This window comes from Danio rerio, chromosome 12 (genome assembly GCF_052040795.2).
Source record: "Danio rerio strain M-AB ecotype USA chromosome 12, GRCz13ab, whole genome shotgun sequence".
Taxonomy (NCBI): Eukaryota; Metazoa; Chordata; class Actinopteri; order Cypriniformes; family Danionidae; genus Danio; species Danio rerio.
Genome location: NC_141032.1, coordinates 6,308,885 through 6,320,457, shown reverse-complemented (window position 1 = coordinate 6,320,457; position 11,573 = coordinate 6,308,885).

Sequence of the window (11,573 nt, the reverse complement as noted above, 5' to 3'; positions counted from 1 at the left end):
ACACACACAAACACATACACACACATACACACACACACACACACCTTTTACTTTTCAATGGCTGAACGACTTCCTTCTGTTTGTGTTCTTCTGCTTGTTTCTGCAGGTGTTCAAGAGCTGTCTTTCACTTGAGTTCATGAAATGAAAATATGCTTTTAAGGAGCTTAACATATGACTATTAACACACATTTCATTGATGCAGTTTCATTTATTTTGGTTTATCCTTTCCTATTTGATGATAATTAGAAATAAAAAAGTATAGTATTTTTCAAAAATAATTTATATTTAATTAATAATAATTTATAAGTCATTAAATTATATATAATAACTTATAAATATTAGTGTATATTTTCTTTTTTGCCACTTTTTAAAATATTGAATCAAGTAGATTTAATGCTACTACTACTATTATTATTATTATTATTATCATTATGGTTGTTGTTGTTGTTGTTGTCGTGGTTATTGTTATTATCATTATTTGTAATATTATTATTATTATTATTGTTGTTGTTGTTGTTGTCGTTAAATTCAGTTTTATTTCAGTTTCACTGAATAACTTTATATATTTTTATTAATAATTTCAATTAGTTTTTGTTTTAAGATTTGGTTGTGTTCTGTCTGTTTTCATAGAATTATATTTGACTTTTTTAATGCTCTAAATAAAAAAAAAGAATTCTCGGCAATTTACTTTACAACTAGCAAGGTTTTTTATTAAGTTATCATTTATTTTATTTAACAAAACTGACTTTACAAACTAAAATGCATTAGTAAGTTTTAATTAACTATAATACTAATGATATTTTGACTGAGTTTAACTAGTCAACAATATCATATAATTGATTGTTGTTTTCTACCGTTTTACCATCATCATCTTTTTTTGTGATTTATTCCTCTCATGAGTACTTTACTTAAAGGGATAGTTCACCCCGAAATAAAAATTCACTCTCTATTTATTGTTCCAAACTTGTGTAAGTTTTTTTCTTCTACTGAACACAAAAGAAGATATTGTTAAGAATGTTGCTATCCAAAGTTGACCGTCAACATTGACTTGCATTATAAGAAATAAATTAGTGCTGCAGCAAAAGGCTAATAATGGTTAGATGCCTCCAAAATGAAAACTTGCTTTGACATAATATATGTTAGTAATGTTTATATTTATTCTGCAGATATATATACACACATGAATACATATATTTGAATACATATATTTAAATATGTATATGATGTAAAATGATATGTACATTTCTATTCAAAATTGTTTTTATATTTTGTATTAAATGTTCATTCCTTTATAATCATAGTGTACCCATCTTCTGATGGCTACTTCCAACAGGAATACACAAAATGTCATAAAGTGCGAATCATCTCAGATGGGTTTCTTGAACATGACAATGAATTCACTCTACTCAAAAGGCCTCCACAGTCACCAGATCTCAATCCAATAGAGCACTTTTGGGATGTGGTGGAGAGGGAGATTAACATCATGGATTCACATCATGCTGACAAATCTGCAGCAACTGATGCTATCATGTCAATATGGACCAAAATCTCTAAGGAATTTTTCCAGTACCTTGTTGAATCTATCCCATAAAGCACAGGTGTCAAACTCAGTTCCAAAAGGGCCGCAGCTCTGCACAGTTTAGTTCCAACCCTAATTAAACACACCTGATCAAACTAATTGAGTCCTTCAGGCTTGTTTGAAACCTACAGGTAAGTGTGTTGGAGCAGGGTTGGAACTAAACTGTGCAGGGCTTCGGCCCTCCAGGAATTGTGGACACCCCTGCCATAAAGGATTAAGGCAATTCTGAAAGCAAAAGGGGGTCCGACCCAGTACTAGTAAGGTGTACCTAATAAAGTGGCAGGTGAGTGTATATATGATACACATATCTTATGCCAAAGTAAACTCTTATTTTAGATGCAATTAATCGTGATTGATCTTTGCCCAGCACTAGAAAAAACATCATGCACTTTGATGGTAAACATTCATTAAATATTCTTCTTTTGTGTAAAAGAAATGAATGGTGAGCAAATGTTCTTTTGATTTGTCAGTGCTCTTTATCTTTAAGTACCCTAAGACTGATACTGTGTGTTATGCACACTTGAATTGTAGATCAGTAATGTAGCAGTGAATGAGCTCATATGTATGCAAAGCCCATGCAAACGTTCTGCCAAACACAAACACACGTCATCTCTGACCTTTAGGCTGAAGCGGTGAGGTGCTGCTGGAGTTAAAGTGTCTCCGCTTGAGGAGCGCCAGCACAGAAATTAGGCCCGGAGCTCAGATTAACAGTCTTTATTCTCACCTAGAATCCCCTGCGGCCAAAACATGAGCAGAAAGACAAATCCTGTTGTAAACATCACAATCAGCGAGACACAAGCATGTACACGGCCAGTCAAGCATATTGGAAGAATTAAGATTTTTTTGAAGAGCCCCTATTTTGCATTATACAAGGTCACATTTTGGTTTTGGGGGTCTCCAATACCAGTCTGATATGCAAGCAATGTCAAGAAACACTTTCATTGTCTTATAATCTGCAATGTCTTTAACCTAAATATCCCAACGACTCTCATATTATTCGTTCAGCGATTCATTAGTTCCCAAACTCCTCCCTAGCCAAAGCTAATCTGCGCTGATTGGACCGATGACCCAGTCTGTTGTGATTGGTCGACTGCGTTCAGCACGAGAAATAGCAGGGTAGTACAGAGTAGCAGAGAGTCTGTGAGAGCCCAATGCAGGAATGCAATAAAGCATTGCAGTTAAACACCAGCATATTACTCTACTCTTAACCATAACTCCAAGCAAAAGCATTGACACACATTCAGTATTAATACACACAGTGGCAAAAGCTGAACTATTTTGAAAAATGACGTGTGTGAGGAACGGATGATGGGGTCCATAACAATGACAAACAGCAGAGGATCGCGAGTTCAAAAACGCAGTTAAATCGATAAAAGAAGAAACACGCTTCACATTTGCAACGCGGTTTTGGATACAAAATGTGAACTGCCCCATAAATATTTAACCTGAGAGATAAAATACAAGCACTGATCTATAAAAGATAAGTCATTACAAGCTGCGTGAAGCTACTTATAACACACTATTGAATACATATTTTGCAAACTACAGAAAACAAGGCAACAATTTTAATGACACTTACATGTTATGATCTGGAGGAAGGTGAAACTGGTCCATATGAGCTGTAACAGTTACTGAAAAAGTCCCTATCAAAGTTTGACAAAGTCCCATACATAATAGACTCTGCTGCTCCTTCCTTTAAAGGCAAACGGCCGACTAATCCTATGTTACAGTGTGCGTTAATGTATTAAAAATCTGAAATATGACAGGAACAAACACAGCACATGGAATCTTCATCTGTCAATGATTGTCATCTTCATGTTATGATCAGTCCTGTGATCCCTCACGCTCCACTAGTGTCTAAAAAGCAAAGGCGTGTTCACGTTTTACTGGTTCCGGTGCTACATATTTGTAATAGACGTCGAAGTGTTCAGGCAAAAGATCCGGACACAACACAATTCATTCATTCGACTCTGAGTCGACTTAAACCCATAATAGGGGCTCTTTAATGTTTTTTTATTTGATAACAAATGCAGTATAAATATTAATACAACAAATATAAAATTCCAATTTTAAATTCTAAATTGTTTGTAATTTATTCTTTAATATTTTTCAAAGCTGAATTGTCAAACTCCAGTTCCAGGGTTACTATATTATAGTTTATTATTAATACATTGAATAGGTAATCATAATTTGTGTTCGGGGTTTTGTTTTTTGTCATTTTTGTTTTGTTTTTCTTTTTTATAAAAAGGTTTCATTGGCATGTAGCTGAAATTAAATGCTGAATAATTTTTTAAATATTAAAATAAAATATTAAATTAAATTTCATGTTATTGTATGTTTTATATGTTCAAGTAAAGTTTCAAAGTCAAGTTTTTTGTCGGGAGAGCAGTACGAGAATTGGAGAATGGTGGACTTTGTCTTCTATGAGTGGAGTTCATTCACATTAGGAAACATCACCGTGCTGCTTTGTTTGCCTAAATATTCCAGATTAACAGCAGGGCTAATGGTTAAAATAGACAGGGCAAGAGACCTGCTGCACTGAGTCTGCATTCAGACCAATGGATTGAGGGAAAACATTTATAGTGTTTATATGAACACAATTATCTTTATAATGATATAAATTGTGGTTTTCTGTATATGAAATTACAAATAACAAATGTAGCAGATGTTTTAACTATAAAATCATGCGTCTCCTCATGATTTTTGTCTCATCTTGTGAGCTAACTGACAACAGTTATTCGCTCCCCTCCTTCTCCCCTGCTCTGCTGGCCACGCCCACTCCTGCCCTTTGCTTTCGGAGCTCCACGCCCATTATGATGCATCTTTTGAAAAATTTCTAAGGCAGACCTCAACCGAGATTGGGGGGTGTCAATACCCTTTAATAAAGGGACTAAACCGAAAAGAAAATGAATAATTCTTGATCATTTGAAAGCCATATAATATGCTGATTTGCTCCTTATCAAACAGTTCATATAATTACATTTGCACTGATTAATATTCTTGTAGATATTTTTCATGATTGTTGTGGATGTTTTTAGCATATGTTTGAAATAGGAATCTTTTGTAACATTAAAAAGATTAATTTGAACAGTTTAATGCATCGTTGGTGAGGAAAAAGTAATTATTCAACTCTAAAATTCATCTTTTATTACAAATTAAATTTTAAAATAAAGTCCAAAGTAAATGGTTCTTTTAAATCATTCAAATATTTCACATTTGCACTCATTTTATTGTATGTATCTTTGTAACAGAAAGAAGTTATTTAATTATTAATATTTAATATTTAATATTATATTTAATTAATTCAGGGGAGACGCAGTGGCGCAGTGGGTAGCACGTTCGCCTCACAGCAAAAAGGTTGCTGGTTTGATCCTCGGCTCAGTTGGCGTTTCTGTGTGGAGTTTGCATGTTCTCCCTGCGTTCGCGTGGGTTTCCTCCGGGTGCTCCGGTTTCCCCCACAGTCCAAAGACATGCGGTATATGTAAATTGGGTAGGCTAAATTGTCTGTAGTGTGTGAGTGTGTGTGTGTGTGTGTGTGTGTGTGTGTGAATGTTTCCCAGAGATCGGTTGCGGCTGGAAGGGCATCCGCTGCGTAAAAACTTGCTGGATAAGTTGGCGGTTCATTCCGCTGTGGTGACCCCGGATTAATAAAGGGACTAAGCTGACAAAAAAATGAATGAATAAATGAATTAATTAATTCAAAAATTGCATTTTTGGGGGGGGGCAGAAACACTTCAGACACTTTATGCTAAAAAATTCTGAAAATACTACAGACGAGTGTGGAATTGAGTCATACACTAATCTTTTTACTATTGTTGATGTGACTTACTGGTTTTACAACACACTGAGAGAAAGCTGAGGTGTGAGCTGACGGACAGAGGAACTCACTATGAATCAACAAGAATGCTGTCAGTCCACATCACTGGACAATCATGGACTTAACAGACCTTGCACAGCCCTAAATACACACACACGCACACACTTGTATGCACACATTCATTTACAGTCACTCACTAATGCACACTTATACACTCGCACCTACTCACTCACACATATAAGCAATCTCACACACACATACACACTCAGTCCCACTAACTCACTCACTCACTCATTCACACGCACACTAGCACATATACATATTCACACACTTGTACACACTCGCTCATTCACTCAAACCCACTCACACGCACTAGCACACATATTCACACACTCTTATTCAAACACTTGTACACATTCACATGCACAGACGTATTCACACACTCTCACACACCCATACACATTCACTCACATGCATATGTACACCTACTCACGTACATATAAGCAATCACACACACACACACACACACACTCACTTTACAAGCACACTAGCACACACACATATTCACACACATCCACAACTGTCACTCACACACACACACACACACACATATATTCACACACATTCAAAGCTGTTACACACTTGTACACACTCACTCATTCACACATACGCGCACAAACACACATTCACACACACACATTCACTCACACTCACACACTCATACTTGTTAACTTACGTGCATATGTACGCACACACACACACACACACACAACCACACTCACACACGTACACACACATTCTTTCACACTCAGGCCCACTCACTCACTCATGCACATATAAGCAATCACACACACATGCACACTAGCACACACACATATTCACACACATACTAGCACACACATTCATTCACACACTCTTACACTCGTACACATTTACTCACATGAATATGTAAACACACACACATGCTCACACACTCCCACTCGCACATTTGTACACACTCATTCACATGCACACACACTCATACACACTCACACGCATACAGTATGTGCACACACATATACACATTCTCACGGACACATACACACTCACTTACATGCGCGCACACACACCCACACATTCACTAATACACATTCACTCACATGCATATGTACACACACACATACTTACACACTCTCACATCTGTGCACACTTAATCACTTACACACACACACACACTAATACACACTCACTCGCACGCATACAGTATGTACACACACTCACACACTCTCACTCACACTTGTACGCTCTCACTCACTTATTCACACTCTGGCCAACTCAGTGATTCTCACACACACACACACACACACACACACACACACACACACACACACACACACACACACACACACACACACACACATACATACATACACTCGTGTGCACACACTCTCTCACTCATGTACATACAGATGCACATGCACACACACACTCACATACACTTACACACATATACACACTCCCAGGCATACACTCACACCCACATGCACGCTCACGCACACACACACACACAGGTTCAGTCAAACAGGTACACTCACAAACTCACATATACACACACACACACACTTGCACGCACGTTCACACACATACACACTCTCTCTCACGCACATACTCACACTCACTCACTCACTCCAGTGTATGCATGGTAGTGTGTTTCAGGCCGGCAGACGCCAGTGTGTCTGGGCCACGCTCGGCTGTATTGTTATTAGCGCTGAGTCTCGTGTGTATTAAGACACATCCCTGCACTATGACTCCAGGGCTGCGCTTTGTTCTTCTCCGTAACACAGGCATAATTACAGCCTTAAAGAGCGTCTACCTTTCCTTCTCACCCTCTGCTCTCCGTCCCACACCCCAGATCAGATCAGAACAACACAACACACACATTCACCAGGATCTGCTGTCTGTCCACGCTCAACTTCACCTAACATAACACCAACAATGACCTTGCTTGACGTCTAATGTTACAGTTACACATTTTTAGAGGCAAACATAGTCTTGAAGAGTGATTACTTGACATCATTTATTTTTAAATTAATTGTCAGACTTCACATCCCAACCCTTAAAATAATGCATGCATTAATAATGTAACATAAATTTGTATTTTAGTATGCTATTGCATTGTATTAATAATATGTATATGCAGTTGAAGTCAGAATTATTCGCCCCCCTTTTTTTTCTTCTTTTGTAAATATTTCCCAAATTATGTGTAACAAAGCAAGGAATTTTTTACAGTATGTCTGATAATATTTTTTTCTTCTGGAGAAAGTCTTATTTGTTTTATTTTGGCTAGAATAAAAGTTTTTCATTTTTAAAAAATCATTTTAAGGTCAATATTATTAGTCCCTTTAAGCTATATTTTTTCCAATAGTCTACAGAACAAACCATCCTTATACAATAAATGCAGCGATGGGTTAAATGTGTGTGTGTGTGTGTGTGTGTGTGTGTGTGTGTGTGTGTGTGTGTGTGTGTGTGTGTGTGTGTGTGTGTGTGTGTGTGTGTGTGTGTGTGTGTGTGTGTGTGTGTATATATATATATTTAATAAAAAATATTTATTTAAGTTACGTTTTAGTTAAGTTCTTGATTTAGTTTAGTTTAGTGTTTAGTTTAACTTATGTTTTTAGTTTTAGCTTAGTTTTTAGTTTCGTTGAGTGAAGTAAAGTTTTTAGTTTAGTAAAGTTTTTAGTTTAGTTTAGTCTAGTTTAGTTGAGGTTTTAGTTTAGCTTGGTTAGGTTTTTTAGTTAAGTTATTAGTTTTGTTTTTAGTTTTGTTAAGTGTAGTGTTAAGTTTTTAGTTTAGTTTAGTTTTTATTTAAGATTAGTCAAGTTTTTTGTTTAGTTAAGTTAGGTTTTAAGCTTAGTTAAGTTTTTAGTTTAGTTAAGATTTTAGTTTAGTCTAGTTTAGTTGAGGGTTTAGGTTAGCTTAGTTAAGTTTTTAGTTTCATTTTTAGTTTTGTTAAGTGAAGTTAAGTTTTTAGTTTAGTTTAGCTTTTAGTTTAGATTAGTTTGGTTTAGTTTTGTTAGCTTCTTTTATTTAAGTTTTTACTGTTGTTAAGTTTTTAGTTTAGTTAATCTAAGCTTTTCGTTTAGTTAAGTTTTTTAGCTTAGTTAAGTTTTTAGTTCAGTTAAGCTAAGCTTTTCGTTTAGTTAAGTTGTTTAGCGTAGTTAAGTTTTTAGTTTAGTTAAGCTAAGCTTTTCGTTTAGTTAAGTTTTTTAGCTTAGTTAAGTTTTTAGTTTAGTTAGGTTTTAATTAAGTTTTTAGTTTAGTTAAGGTAAGTTTTTAGTTTAGTTAAGTTTTTAGTTTAGTTAAGTTAAGTTTTTAGCTTAATTAAGTTTTTAGTTTAGTTGAGTTAGGTTTTTAGCTTAGTTAAGTTTTTAGTTTAGTTAGGTTTTAGTTAGGTTTTTAGTTTAGTTAAGGTTTTAGTTTAGTTAAGTTAAATTTTTAGTGTAATTTAGTTTAGTCAAGTTTTTAGCTTAGTTAAATTAAGTTAAGTTTGGGTTATTTTAGTATATCACTATAGTACTAAATAAAGTATTGGAAGTATCTACTAAATATAAACTTCACTCTGAAATGAAAATTGGCTTGCCATTTTGTGTTTTCTGTTGGTCACAAAAGATGATATTTTGAAGAATGGTTGAATAGCCATTGACATCCATAACAGAAAAATAAACTATGGATGTCAATGGCTGGTGGCTTTCAACAATCCTCAAAATATCCTATTATGTGCTCAACGGAATAAAAAAAAAAACTTAAACGTGTTTAGAAAAAAGAGGGTGAGGAAATAATGTCAGTGTTCATTTTTGAGTGAACTATCCTTTTAAATGAAATTGAGAACAATTGTATTGGCAACAAGATATATTTATTTACTTATTTATAAATTCATTAGCTAATTTATACATCCATTATAATGCTGCTAATACTGCCAATAAAGGTTTTGCGAAAATAAAATAATAAATAAATATAATGTTTTAAAAGACGTTTCATGATATTTTTGGTTTTGTTTTTAATGAAAATATGGTGTACTGTGAAATATATTATAATTTACAACAACTGTGTTAATTATTTGCCTATATTTTATTCCTGTCATGCCAAGCTGAATTAACAGACTCAAATGTTTTTTTCTTCTTTTATTATTATTGGTACATAATTATTAATAACAGTTCTTATCATTTGATATAATTATTTTTATTAATAATGAAGACATTTATTGCTGCTTAATATTTTTATGGAAATAAAGCTTTATTTTGTAAACTTTAAAAGACCAGTAAGCATTTAAAAAAATAAATATATTTTGTATATATGTAATAACAAAAAAAATGTCTTTTATTGCATATTTTCTGAGTAAAAGTGTTAATTAAATTAAAATATTTTAAAATGCTGCACATTTTTCATCAAATTATTATGCAGCATAACTGCTTTCAATAATAATAATAATAATAATAATAATAATAATAATAATAATAATAATAATAATAATAATAATAATAAATGTTTCTTAAGCAGCAAATCCTATTAAAATGATTTCAGAAGAATCTTGAGACAGTAAAGACTAATCATAAATTAGTTTGTAAAATTCATTCATTCATTTTCAGCTTAGTCCCTTTATTACTCAGGGGTCGCCACAGCGGAATAAACATCCAACTTATCCAGCATGTTTTACGCAGCAGATGCCCTTCCAGCTGCAACCCATCTCTGGGAAACATCTATACACACTCATTCACATTCATACACTACGGACAATTTAGTCTACCCAACATGAGGACACCCCCCACAAATCTTTCATTTAAATTAATATTTTATATAGGTTGCTTGACAATATTATATTTGTGTATATAAATTGGTTTAGTCAGTACTGAAGCCAAATCTGGAGCTAATCTAAAAAAATATCTTAAAAATAATGGTTCCAAAATTAGTAGCCCAAAATTCAATATTACGGACAAATGTTGAATAAAATTTTCCAAAATAGCAAAAATCGAGAAAAACTAAAAATATGTACAATTTAAATAAAATAAAAAAAATCTATTGCAATATTTTGATGAATTTAAATGTGTTTACTTTGGATTTTTAAAGATGTTCTGTGACTAAAATATTATTTTAATAAATATGTCTGTTAAATAAATCTGTTTTGTTCAAATGCACCAATATATATTACCCATATTCACTGAGAAATTGATACAAAATATTCATTTTCAAAATGGGGTGTCCTCATATATGCTGAGCACTGCATATCTCAACAAATGTATTTGCATTGACAGCACTTGCAGCTGAACTACAGCTCTTGTCTGGATGAAATTGTTCCATCCTCATTTCGTGTTGCATTCTCAGTGTCATTTCTCAGAGCTGTGGTTTAGCCATGACAATAATTAGCGGCTGTGTTTTGGTCCATCGGTCTGCCATGGCTTGGGTCTGAGCCCGCTGTGGTCCTGCACAGCCCAGCAAAAACTCCACTGCAATGAAAAACACAAGCAAAATGAACAAGTGGCGCAGCAGCTCTGCACATGCAGTTGAAGTCAGAATTACTAAGCCCTCTTTGAATTTTTTGTTCTTTTCTAAATATTTCCTAAATGATGTTTAACAGAGCAAGGAAATTTCCACTGTATGTCTGATAATATTTTTTCTTCTGGAGAAAGTCTTATTTGTTTTATTCCGGCTAGGATAAAAGCAGTTTTTCATTTTTTAAACACCATTTTAAGGACAAAATTATTAGCCCCTTTAAGCTATTTTATATTCGATAGTCTACAGAACATTATAAAATAACTTGCCTAATTACCCTAACCTGCCTAGTTAACCTAATTAACCCAGTTAAGCCTTTAAATGTCACTTTAAGCTGTATAGAAGTGTCTTGAAAAATATCTAATAAAATATTATTTACTTTCATCATAGCAAAGATTAAATTAATCAGTTATTAGAGATGAGTTATTAAAACTATTATGTTTAGAAATGTGTTGAAGAAATCATCTCTCCGTTAAACAGAAATTGGGGAAAATATTAACAGAGGGGCTAATAATTCAGGAAGACTACAACTGTATATCAAGCTCTATGAAGTGGGGGACACTGTACTGATCACTGTCATTTTTAGACTGTGATTACAAGTCTTGTGCTGTAGATTCATTTAGAAGTGTGTGGTTGTAGCCAGTACATTCA